This window comes from Sinocyclocheilus rhinocerous, unplaced genomic scaffold, assembly GCF_001515625.1.
Source record: "Sinocyclocheilus rhinocerous isolate Xijiao unplaced genomic scaffold, SAMN03320098_v1.1 scaffold2340, whole genome shotgun sequence".
Classification (NCBI taxonomy): Eukaryota; Metazoa; Chordata; class Actinopteri; order Cypriniformes; family Cyprinidae; genus Sinocyclocheilus; species Sinocyclocheilus rhinocerous.
In genome coordinates, this window is record NW_015646462.1 from 112,934 (window position 1) to 126,809 (window position 13,876).

Below are 13,876 nucleotides of genomic sequence, written 5' to 3' on the forward strand. Positions count from 1 at the left end.
GTTACAGTAAAGACATTTATAATGTTATAAAAGATTTATATTTCAAATAAAATAAAATCAGTTCTTTTTAACTTTCTATTTATCATAATCCTAATATATATATATATATATACTGTATATATATATATATATATATATATATGGATGTAGGGCTGGGCGATATAGCTAAAAAATTTATCAACGATATAATGTTTCATATTGTTCGGTATCGATAATTATTGACATTTTTTATAACCTTTTGTAAAACAAAGAGCAATAGAAAAAAATGTTTCAATTTAACCACTGTATTTATAACACAATTTATTAAGACAAACAACAAATATTTTTTGTTTTAACAATCATAAGGGATGCAGTGAAAAGGAATAAACCTCCACAAATTCGCAACGTGTTTTCTAAAAGATTAAACTGTTTTCACTTTGCATGGCTACATCTCTTGTGTGAGACGCGAGTGCAGCAGTCATATTTGACCGTCTAAAAATGCGCTGAATATGCAGTGAATGGCTTTGGTTTCGGTTTTAACCTAATCAAGATCTTCTCCCCATTGAGCTACTATATTTCTCTAATATTTTCAATGCATAACACAGCAGCGGTGCATCTCGTGGGCTAGACTAACAAAACATTAAAATGCAACAACGCCACTTACATCATTATCACTGCATCTCGTGTGCCACTGATGACGCCCCGACACACTCCTAACATTTAAATGCAAATGTTTATTTTAAATTAAACTAATATTCATTTTTATATCGTTATCGAAGAAGGAGTACCATCGATAAATATCAATACGTTTTATCGCCCAGGCATATATGGACGCCACTCTCTCGTGTACAGTTAGCTAGAGATTAGAGATTAAGGTTTATAAAGTTGTAAATATGGATATTTTTCTTACACAAACGCATCGCTTCGCTTCAGAAGGTCTTTATTCACCCCCCGGAGCCGTGTGGACTTCTTTTATAATGGATGGGTGCACTTTTTTGGACTTCAAATTTTGGGCTACCATCCACTCCCATTATAAAGCTGGGAAGAGCCAGGATGTTTTTTAATATAACTACGATTGTATTCGTCTGAAAAAAGAAAGTCATATGCATCTAGGATGGCTTGAGGGTAAGCAAATCATGGGATAATTTTCATTTTTGGGTGAACTATTCCTTTAAGAACTTCCAGAATCTCTAACAAATTTCATTTCATGCCAGCGTTAAGTTTATGCATAAGGTTACGTTTCAACAGTTTAATGGGGCAACGCTGAAACATTTTGAAGTGCATATGTTTTTTAATAACCATTTAAGCTATAGCTAGGCTGAGTAACTTATGTACAGCTGGGTTAACTGGCCCCTGCACAAAGCTTCTTTCTATTTACATAACGTATGTGTATTTAACACACACAACTTAATCATCCAAATGCTGTTTGCACGAATATACTCAGTTGAAAATCCCAAATGTCAGTGAGATTCTAAAAATATCAACAATCCAAATTATTCCAGGCCTAGGAGGACATCTGTGTCTTAAGAGCGAGATCAGTTCAGAGAAGCCAAGTGGCTCCAATCTTCTATCAAGCCATATACTGTCCATTAACACACATTAGCAGTTAAAAAAGTCTAATTATGAGAAAAAGAAAGTAGGTCTGGAGGACTCAATGTCCCTCTGATTGAGGCCAACAAACCCTCAGAGACACTAAAGCACCAATCATGTGCCATTCTAATCCAAACATGAAACTTTCCATCACCAAAGTTAGAAGCATAGATCCAGATCAGCCAGGCCCTCTGGTCATTCATTACCACACAACACTAGGTCAGTGTGCTCCTCTCACAACCTTCTGATCTCTCTGACCAGGCCCGTTTTTAGACATGAAATAGCCTCATTCAGCGGAATCCCTTTATATCGCAGCACCTCAATGCAAACCACCTCATCCGTCATCCCAAGCCCCAAAAAATCCCTAATTGACCACTTTCAAAAGATCAACCTGGTTATTCAGTGACCTGAAAGATGAACAAAACCAAACAAGACTTCTCAGTTGCACAGATGAGTGTGTGAGATTTAATCAGTAACGTTGATGTGCACATTGTTCATTTTAACACTCCATGGAGAACTTGCATTAACCTTCCAGTCACGTCTTATCAATGTTCTTCAATGTCAGAAAGAATATCCAACTCTAAACCATCATAAGACTGTGAGTTTGATGCTTTCCAGATGGAAACTCAATGCAAAGGTCAAGGCATCCATGAACAAAGTCAGCAAGAGTTTAAAGGCATTATTGGATTGGTTTTAAGGTGGGTACTGGGTGAACCTTTTCATTAGCAAGGCAGCATTATGAGCGATGCTGTAACGCAGATAATCTGGAATGTTGGCTTAGTTTATGGCGAACACTTCAAAGCCTGTGATCACCTGCTTTAACGTGAACCAAAACAGGCGATTGGCCCCTAGGTGCAAGACAAAAGCCAGCGGGCCAATCAGCGCAGCTGTTAACTATGGCGGTGTAATGGAGGATGATTGGAATCAGCTGGGCTGTAGGCCATGACAGAGACTGGGTTTGATTAGCAAGCGCTTACCCAGCCCTCCTGCGGCTGAAGGGTGAATGAAACAGACAGAGGGCAAGAAATATTTACTCTAAAAGGAAGTTCTTGGCAAAGGAAAAGCACTGTGGCTAAAAATACTCCAACGCCACTGCCGACACCAGATGTCTTTTTCATTAAATATAAAAAGTGTGGGGGGAAATGTACTAGAAGTTTTAGGCAAACAAGCATTAAATAGCACAACCTCACTCCTGCCTATTTCTATTTTTCTCTTGCGCTTTGGCATCGTGGTAACCCTTTCACAGTTGAACTTCTCTTCAATCTGCTCTTGGATCAATCCACCCAATCTTGCTCAGTCTTTCTTTTTCCGTCCCATCTCTTTCAGATAGTTGCCAAAGTATTTCAGGAAACACGATGACCTCATGGCTAATGGATCCATGTACAGTAGGCGGTAAAAACAGCACTCGGAGGACATGAGCTCACCAGCACTAAACAATACAAAAGCTCACTCATTTGAGCTGTTCCCATAGTGCATGGTCCAAACTTTATCTTTTCTTCGCCCCTTCCCACACTCTTCAGAGATATGGGAGCATAATGTTTCATTAATGTGGAGAATGTGAAATTCTTTAGTGGGAGATCAAAGTTTCCCTTTAGACATGACCCTTTTTACTAGAGCACGAGCCCCAGTGAAACACTGGTGTGCCCCAGTAAATCTTTGTCAGATGATGACCATATTCAGATCTAAGAATAATTTTCCCTGATAATATTTCAGCAATCATGTCGTGTGTTTTCTATCAGCTGTTTAGAATAAGAGCTACCAATGTCAGATTTGAGAATGAATCAATATTGATCTAACACAAACTGGTTTGCAAAATATCAGAAATTGTTAGCAACTGATTCAGTTTTATTCATTCAGACAGTACACTCACGCACTGAATCGTTTAGTGGTATCTCATTCTGATACTTATAAGACAGAAAAAATAACAAGAGTTACAAGAGTATCAAAAAATGATGAAACACCCCTGGACATATCTGACTGTTAATTATTATGTATGAATTAATAATGTAAAATGACTCAAGACTCTGCTATGAATATGAGCAACAGAATATAGGCAAGGCAAGGAAAGTTTATTTATATAGCAAATTTCATACACAATGGTAATTCAAAGTGCTTTACATAAAAGTAAAAAAAATCACAATAATAAAAGCAAGGAATTAAATTCTAAAATGATTAAAAAATGATTTAAGTTGAAATTAAAACAATTAAGAATAGAAAATAATGATACATAAAATACAGTGCAATCAGTTCGGACGAAGCACAGTGCTCATTCAGTAAAAGCACAACTAAAAAGATGTGTTTTGCGTCTAGATATAAGAGAGGCTTCTGATTTTAATAAATAAAACATAGAAATAGCAATATATTCAATGTACCATATACTCTACTTTCCCAGAACAATGCAAACTACTAAAGTATGTTTTGTTTGTTCTGTGCCAAAAAGTGACATTTAGATCGTATGTTGGTCAAACATTTATCTTTGCTATAGGAATTCACACACAGTTCACCAAATTTGAACTTTGGTTCTCAGTAAAGACGAAACTTATTCATGTGCTTGAACTCACCGTTATAATGTACTCTATAGGGTTACACCACCTGAAACATCTACAGCCACGAATGCACTCTGGGATATGTTGTAGTTTCTCTTTTTATTGTGTTGATAGCATTCTAGAAACTTCCCAATACCACTGTTCATAATGTATGTAAAGCACTCAAGAGATAAAGAATTTGGTGGAAATCTCACCCAATCTCTGGGGACAGAAAATGACCAGTTAAAAGGATGTGACCCATTGATGTTTCATGTTAAGCAGCTCACTTCCTGATGCACAGATAACAGATAGAGTGAGGAATGGCACTGAGATGAGATTGGGAAAGGGTGTGTAAGTTGTCATATGAGAGAAACGAGAGAAAAGGAAGTGTGTTTCAGCATATGTCAGAACAGGAGAAGTGCTGACAGGACGGAAAGCGGAAGGCCCACAGACACTCTCCAGGGCAAGAGAGGATGAACCAAGGGTCAAGGTTTGGATGGTCAACTCCAGAATCTCCAGCAAAAAACTGACAATTGACATCCATTTAACAGAAGCAGAATCAGAAAGAGCCTTATTGCCAGGTATATTTACACATACGAGGAGTTCGTTTTGTGACAGAAGCTTCCACAGCACAAACAGAATGACTGTTTAGGATAGGACTGACTGATAGGATAAGTAAATAGGAAATAGCAATATACAAAATATAATATTTTAAAAATAAACAATATACAAAGTAGACAATAGATGGTATTTGTGTGAACAGGTGCATTATGTACAAATGCAAGGAAATGTAAAAAGAGGTATGTGTGTTAAATAAATAAATGTATAGATATTGTTGTGTATTACACATTTATTGCCAAGTTAACTGTTCATGAAATGGATTGCTTGAGGGAAGAAACTGTTCTTATGCCTTGCCGTTCTAGTGCTCAGTGCTTCTAGCGTCGACCAGACAGCAACAGATCAAAGAGGAAGTGCTGGTGTGGGGGTCCAGAATGATTTTGCCAGCTCTTTTACTCACTCTGGATGAGTGCAGTTCTGGATGAGTGGAGAGTGGGGAGGTTTGTACCAGTGATTCACTCAGCAGTCCAGACTATCCGCTGCAATCTTCTAACATCTGATTTGGTAGCTGAGCTGAACCAGACAGTTATAGAAGTGCAGAGGACGATTCAATGACTGCAGAGTAGAACTGTATCAGCAGCTCCTGTGGCAGGTTGAACTTTCTCAGCTGGCGAAGGAAGTACAGCCTCTGCTGGGCCGTTTTGACATAGGAGTCTATGTGGAACTCCCACTTCAGGTCCTGAGAGATGGTGGTGCCCAGGAACTTGAACGACTCCACTGTTGTTACAGTGCTGTTCATGATGGTGAGTGGGGGGAGTACAAGGGGGTTCTTTCTGAAGTCCACTATCATCTCCACTGTTTTGAGCATATTCAGCTCCAGTTTGTTATAACTGCACCAGACAGCCAGCTCTTTAACCTCCATTCTGTAAGCAGACTCGTCTCCGTCCTGGATGAGGCAGAGGGGTCTTTAGAGGTGTAGTCGTTGGTGTACAGGGAGAAGTGCAGTGGAGAGAGAACACATCCCTGGGGGGGCGCCAGCGCTGATCATATGGGTGCTGAAGAATTTCCCCACTTTATTCAAAATAATAAAAAATAATAATAATACCAATAACAATAATTACAATAGTAATAATAACACTTCTAAAATTTAAAAAGTATGAAATTCATTAAATGAGTGAAGTGAAACCTTTTATGGGGGGGCTTTTTACAGTATGAAATTGATTTTTCAGTGTGTATAGTCATGCTGGAAAATGACATCAGTTCCAGCATGATCAGTCAAATGGCATTTACGGCTCTGCTGAAAGACTCAAAAAAAAACTGTTTCCAAAAAGCAGCATCCAATTCTCATACTTCTGGGGCTGAAAAAACCAGCCAAGCAACTTCCATTAGGATGAATGGTACGCTAATGGAAAGCTTTCCCCAAAATATATTAGAACTCCCTGGGCAGAAGCTTCCAGACTACACATATGGACAGCAGCTCTGAGAAGGAAGAAAAGCAAGCCAAAAACTGTTTTACTCTTCCTTTAACTAAAGACACATGATGAACAGACAGATAAAGGGCAGACTGGGGGGTGGTTGACGGTGAAAGCAAGCACCTTTTGCATAGTCACACATGAAGTATTCAAACTGTTTTTGAAGATAATGGTAATAAGTTTCATATGGGTTATCATCATTCATTTTTCTCAAACATATTCTGTGTGCTATGAAACAGCAATGAAGCCCTAAATCAGCATACATTTCAGCATGGCTACTGAATCTCTTAGGCTTTAACAGTAATCTCTTATTATGGATCATTCTGACCATGATGAGCAATTCAGACAAATTTGAGATGATGTAGTTCAGCTGCAGAACAATCAAACAACCTATAAAAGCACACAGAGGAGCTCCTAACATAATGCTACACAACACTGCAGCTGTCTACAGTTCTGTACATTCAGTGCTGAATTGTATAGGAGCATATGTGTAAATGCACATGGGTATGCATGCATGAATCTTTCACATCATGTCACACATGTGCCATCCGCCTCTAAACCTGATGGCTGCAATGATTACGCACCATCTGCTGAGCTTCGCCCCAAACACACAGGCGTATATAAGCAGAGGCCAGGTCTCATACAAACTTGGTCTGTGTGTCACAGTGACAAAGAGGATTACATATACGACCACAGACATAGCACATGCTCCCCTCCCCCACACACACACACACTCAGTCATGCAATAGTGCTGTAATATCCACTAACTATTAGCCCTGCTATAATCCCACTGAAACCGACTGTGATGACATAACTATTAACTACTAACCCTGTGGCATATTAAGCACATGAAAACAAACATACTGACACATGCTGCACTAGCCAGATTGTCAGTGTCTTCATGAAAAATTAATTTCCTTCAGAATATTCCCACGACATTGCAACTATAAATACATCAATCAATACACTGTCACTGTCTCTCTCTCTCACACACACACACACACACACACACATACAACTGTATTTGTTGTATTTACGTGTATTGCCATATCAGCATCACACGCAATCATTGCAAATGAAGATTCAACATTGAATAAATACAAACACTTAATACAATTCAACTTACAATTTTGTATATACATAACTCTTGTAAGAAAATAGTTTTTTTTTTTTTAATCACAAAGTCCTTCAAAGTTTGTTCTGATAAAAATTGTTGGTTCATGACATTAAAAACTGTGCAGACCAAAAATATATGTTTTCGCATACAGCTGTAAAATCTAGAATAGAACTGAACAGAACACAAGGGACTATCTGACCTCATGTTCTCAAATTTCTTCTCCTCAGGTCCACAAAAAAAATGATATTGCTTTATTGCTTTATACAGGCAGATAAGAAGATTCTGGGAATTTGTTTGATTATTCAAAAGGATGCAATCAAATTCCGTTAGAGCAATTATGTTAAATAACATATACACTGAACCACTCAAGTAAACAAAAAGTTGCTGTCATTGAGTTCATTACAGGGAGCAGAACAGAATTCTGAGTATTAACAGTAAGACATTCCAAACACTCCACAGGGTTAATGGGAAATCCTTGAAGTTTGCAAAGCAAGTACTGTAGGAATCTTTGCAACAGTGTTACAAGGGCAACAGAGTTAAGGATCTAGGAACAAGAGGTAAATTTAGGATACTGACAAAAAAAAGGTCAGTGACAATGAATGCATTTAGAAATTGAAGAATATGCATTTGAGATTTTTTATAAAATAAGAGGAAGCAGTTGATAAATAAGTAGAGGAAGACTGGCAAAACATTGATCATAAATTCAGTCTAGGAAAATGATAAGATGCCAACTTGTTGCCAAATGTTGCCATTTTGTGTAAACTTACCATCACTACAACATAACATGAGCGTTTAAACACTTTCCCCTCTGTCATGGGTCCAGATTTCCCTCTTGCACTGGGTGGAGGGGCTCCCTGGGAATGGCCTTGCTAACAGTAATCCCATCTGGCTGAGCTCCAGCCCTCCTTATTCTACAGGCTGTGGGAAAAAGCATCCAGCACTGCAGAGCTCTGTAATCATTTCACCAGGACTGAAAACCTAGAGCCCTTGCTGACCTTTTCCGTGTCCAGAGTTTCAACCATGACAAGACAATAGTAACAAACCAGACAAACACACCAATGGCCAAGAAGACCATTCACAGGAAACCTTAAGGGGGACTAAATCTGCACCCTAGTGTGCTCCCTGTACCTCTAGGGGAGACTGAGAGATTTGCCACAAACCCCGCAGAGTGAAAAGAGCTGCAAAGCTCCAACCTCTCCCAGTCTCTCTGGGCCTAATCAGTAGGCTTTCATATACAGTACTGCACATACACACATTATACTTGAAGCTTCAAGTAGCCCAGCAGTGTCTGTGCATTAGAGATATCTATTTATAGACATGAAAAAATAAAACAAATATATGAGCACACACACAAGGACATGTACAACAACAAAGCCTAAATCAGGATTGCGAATTGCAGAGGCGACTGCCGTGCCAACACACCCAAAGGACCAACAGAAATATAAGTGAAACATAGCAAGAGACAGAGAGATACAGGTAAAATTAGAGAGAAACAACAGGAAAATGTCAAAATAACAGCAGGCGTATTAAAAAGAGTGAGTAGTTGCCCAAAGACGAAGATAGAGGCACTTTAAATGTGCTTCTTCCACTGGGAACAAGAGAAAGAGGACAGGAAATAGACTATAATAGTAAAATATGAGGAAGGTTAGAGATTGAGAGAGCAGAACAAGGGATGAGGGTACAGCCACTTCACATTTAAATCAATAAAACTGTCAATGTCTGTTCATTTTGGCTTCATTCATGCTCTAATAATCTTTTCATACATGTCTATATTCATCCTCTCTGTCCATGACTCTAGACTTCATGACTTCAACAGTTTATAGCTTTTCAAGTAATTTGTGGGCCATGTTAGAAAAGCACACCTTCAAGACATTCTGGGACTGCCTGGGGTGCAGAGGTGGGGCGTAGAAGTATATGACACACTTATTATGCTGGATTGACATGCACATGTAAGTGAGGAGAACACAAAGGGTGTAGTGCAGACAAAGCACAGCAGAGAAGGAGACACAAATACAAGACAAAAAAGAAAGAATGCCAGTGTAGGGTTAATAAAATGTGTGATGATAGCACCAGCTGAGCCAGCAGTAGTAGATCACGCCTGATTACTGATTCTTAATAGCAGGGATTATGCTCAGTCCAGCCCAGGCTCACCCACCAATCATCCTCCAACACTCATACTCCACGTACACAGAGATCAAAATCTGTACATTCATTCATGCATTTTAAATGCAACCCATATCTCAGTCTTCCGTAATTATCAGTGGACTCATACAGTGTAGACGGTTGTGTATTTGGTTGTTCTAGGCAGTTTGACCCTGTATGTTCCAAGACAACATTACACGAATGGCAAAGAAACAAATTTAACTGTCACTGAAAAGTGAATGTTTTAATAGAAGTCTCTAATGAATACACATTTACAGTGCTCTGAAGACCAAAGAGAGGCAGCAACTCCTCAAATGGGGGGAACGTCTCTTTTGCCATCCTAACACAAATTGTTTGCGTCGGTCTGTCATTCATTCTGCGTTTGCTGAACCGAACATTTGTCTTCATAAAGGTTCAGAAGCGTGAATGTGAAGAGAACATGACAAAATATAGGCAAAAACAAGCTTGTAAGAGGATTGCTCAGCTGATTATCCTATCATCAATGTGATTATGGCCGTCTATAATGTTCACAACATTCACAAATGGGGCTGAATGGATCAAGCTGGTAGAAATGAATGGAAATGTTGAAAATTCACTTCACTACCCATGCTGCCAAATCTGCAAATACAGAGTCCTTGAAAACAAACATTTGACTGAATATTACAGGTGCAAATGGCCTTTCCTACATAACTCGGCAACATTCAATTTGGGCAAGTCCTTGCCGAGAGAGAAACAAGGACCTGAGAGACAATGACATGAAAGGCTTCCTGACATGAAATGCATATCCAAACAAAATTTAGACCTGGGTGTGACTGTGTCTATGGTTTTCGCTCTACTGATGTGGAAATATATGTGGTCATGTGTCAATATATTCACCTGTCTTGACCATGTGAGTGATTTGCAGGAGTACTGCGCTTTTGCAGCTTCGTTTCATTTAAATGCTGTTTATAGGTTGGAGAGCAGGATGTTTTGAGTTCTGAAAGTTACAGAATATTTTACAGTACAACAAACTCTTTTATCTCAAAAGATCAAGGAGAACTTCATTATGATATGACCCATTTTAATTATTTTCAATGTAAATGAAGTCTGATACAATGATTCCATACATCTGCACTGACTTCTCAAACTTGCTTAAAGGGATAGTTCACTTAAAATGGTAATTCTGTCATCATTCTTCTCACCTTCATGTCACCGTTTTTGTCCATACAAAAAAAGTCAATGTTCACCAAAAGGTTTTGGTTCTTCAAAGATATCTTGTTTTGTGTTGCACAGAAGAAAGAATGTCTTGCAACAACATAAGGGTGAGTAAACGATGACAGAATTTTTGTTTTTGAGTGAACATAGTGTATTACACAACTTATGGACAGGTCATTGGAGGCCCATCACAAGGCGGTCAGTTGTCCATTGTTTGTTGGACAGGTCATGGGTCACCAAATCAAGCATAGGAACCTATATAAAATCTACTGTATATATACACATATGCAAACATACTCTTACACCTCAAAAAGTGCTTTACATCTAAAGCCCATCTCATCTAAACTCTCTTCAAATCTGAGAGTTCCTCTCAAGTGGGAAACTAGGACATCTCCACCTCCCTGAGTCAGCCATTTGTTTTTGAGAATGCGCTACAAAAACAACATTATTGTCTTTAATTAAGCTGCACTCACAATGCTCATCTATGTGCTTCTCTTCCTCCCTCTGCATCCCTCTCTCTCTCTTTAGCCGCTCTGTGAGGACACTTCCTTGTGTCACAGGCTCTCTTTGTGCCTGCAGCCAGCAGCATGTACGTGGGAAGCAGCAGAAACTAGACTCCGCTGCCAAGGCAAGTCTCCCATCTTCTTAATGAGAGCAGCGGGTGTGTGAGATTGCGTGCATGGGAGTATCTATGTGCGAGACAGAGATTCTGTTACTAATGACAAGAGACACGTCCTCTTCTCTGTTCACCCACACTTTAAGTTCTGGTTCAGATTCGTCTCCGGTTTTCACCTACAGCCTCAAGGTTTGAGTTTGTATCCTCTGTTGAACCCTTTCATTCATTCAATGCTGTAAAAACACCGTGACAACAAGCAGCTCTGCTTGTAGTCTACCACGTTACTCTTTGCCACTCCGCAAACACCGTAAACGACTGCAACATTTTTTCCCAGTTTCTTAGCAACAATACAAGCAACAGGGGCACCTCTGTCTCTGTTGCTAGGCAACACTGCAGCGATCACCCTCCTCTTGCGATGAGCAGGCTGGCTGTGGGGTACAGAGTCTACCTGTGTGTCATGTGCCACTGCACCGCATCCAGCGTTTCAGATTAGCTTGAGGAAAAACAGTCAACATCCTGTATTAAATGCCAAAAGCCCCAAGAAACACTCACACATGCACTCACCCACATGGATTAGTCTATTATTATGAGGGTCTGGCCATATTGAGCTGTCAGAGCAAATCAGAAGACAGGAATTAAGGAGAAGCAGAAAAAAATGATACAGTTCAAGGAGGTAGAGCATAGAACATCTCTCTAGAAGCTGTAATTCACACTAGACTTTCTAATTTAGCATTCTGTCTTATTTTTTTCTATGACCACTCAGATTGCAATATCACTTTTTTGTGTTTGGGGGAGAAAAAAAAGATTCCGTCAGGACCTTATTGTATTATTAAGATAATCCATACACACCAGAAAGCCAGAAAGCAAAAAATGAGGGTCTTTCGATCAGTTTTTGACATCTATTTCAGCTTCTGAACAGCTTTGTGAATCATCTCAGGGGGACTGAGCTGGAGGGTCTACACAGGATGCTATCTTAATTAGGTCTATAACTCAAACCACTGTTAATATTTAATTGCCATTAAGGCAATATCGAGCCTCAGAATTTCCATTTTGTACATGCTGTTTCAGAGCATGTTCATATACTGATGTAAATGTACCGTCACGCTCTGAACTCAAAAACACAGGAGAGCTGGATCCAAATGCAGATTTTTAAAAATAAAATAATAACCAAAGTACAGCACAAAGAACATGGGAACATGAAAACAAGGAAATCAAAACTGAGTACACCAATGAAACGCTATGCAAAGACAAGACCCTGCAATGAACACAAAAAAACAGGCTGTGTAATTAGACTAACAAGACACAGGTACAAAACAATCAGGGAGATAACAAAAGGATCAGGAAACAAAACTACAAAAAATACAGACAGGTAAAATGTACAATGCAAAAATTATGAAAAATAAACACTATTCACATAGAACATGTTCTTGCATTTAAAAATGGAAATAACAGAAATTTGAAATTTGATTAGATCAGTCCACTGTTTTGAATTTAACAGTCAATGGTCAAAGACGTGTGTCTTGTGCATGTTCACATTAAGAAACAACATGCTTGCAATTGTGATATTAATTTTACACAATAGTTCAATAAACAATAAGTTTTAGTCACCATTAATTTGACAGTTCATTTTACTCAGTGACGTTGTCTAGCTTTGCTCCTCCAATTGAAACAGTTCCAAAGCCACTGCAGAATCATCTCTGACACTCAGCAACACCCTAGAGCAGGGTTGCCAGGTTTTCACAAGAAAACCCACCCAATCACTACTCCAAACTAGCCCAAAACTAGCCCAATCGCGTTTCGAGGGGGTCCCCAGGCAAAATCGCGTTCCGGGGGGTAAAATACACGTTTTTTGGTGGGGTTCCCCTGCTGAAATTCGCATTCCAGGGGATAAATATCATGTTATTGGAGTCGCTTCAACCCGCGGAAATGAAAAACAACCCGCGGCAACAGTGTTAAAGTAGCCCGATTCCGCGGGAAACCGCGGACTTGGCAGCACTGCCCTAGAGGTCTTTTTTTCCCTGAACAAATCAGAGTTTGGAGCAAATCGGTTCAATGAGCGAATAATTCAATGACTCGTAAAGACAGACACTTGTAGCCACCTAACTGGCATAAAGTGTAACCTAGAGAAATACCATGTTTACACAAAAACTGACAGTCAAATTCTAGGTCCGGAAACCAGGCCAGGCTCCAGAATCAAATCACTGAGGGTGCTTCTTAAATTAGTGACGGTGCTCGCTCTCTCTCTCTTTCTCTCACTATATATATATTAGGGATGGGCGATAAATCAAAAAAAAATATCAACAATATGTTTCATATCGTTCAGTATCGATAATTATTGACATTTTTTATAACCTTTTTTAAAACAAAGAGCAATAGAAAAAAATGTTTAAATTGAACCACTGTATTTTTAAATTAACCCAATGGGCGCAATGAGCAAAATAATGCAGCGCATTTAATTTGTCAATGTAAGGAAATAACTGTCTATAAAAAAACGTGCATTACGTTTAAATTAACTCATAAAAATCGAATATAATTTCATAAATTGCATAAACAATTATGAACAAAACAGCATCATGTATTTATGCATTGCTTAATCCAAAGAGCCGAAGCGCCATTCACACAGATTGCATTTAAAAACATATGAGACGCAGTGAAAAGGAATAAACCTCCACAAATTCGTGAC

The 13,876-nt window shown here is 39.0% G+C and overlaps 1 protein-coding gene and 1 long non-coding RNA gene across 2 annotated transcripts in view; both read right to left on the minus strand.

Annotated features, from left to right (window-relative positions):
* Positions 1-13,876, minus strand: part of LOC107707854 (MTSS1-like protein) — a 61,321-nt gene that overhangs the window by 23,084 nt on the left and 24,361 nt on the right. The gene's annotated exons all lie outside the window — the stretch shown is intronic.
* Positions 1-13,876, minus strand: part of LOC107707865 (uncharacterized) — a 26,238-nt gene that overhangs the window by 3,260 nt on the left and 9,102 nt on the right. Inside the window, exon 3 of the long non-coding RNA XR_001636303.1 lies at positions 4,644-4,738. This is a non-coding gene — a long non-coding RNA (uncharacterized LOC107707865). The remainder of the gene's footprint in view (positions 1-4,643; positions 4,739-13,876) is intronic.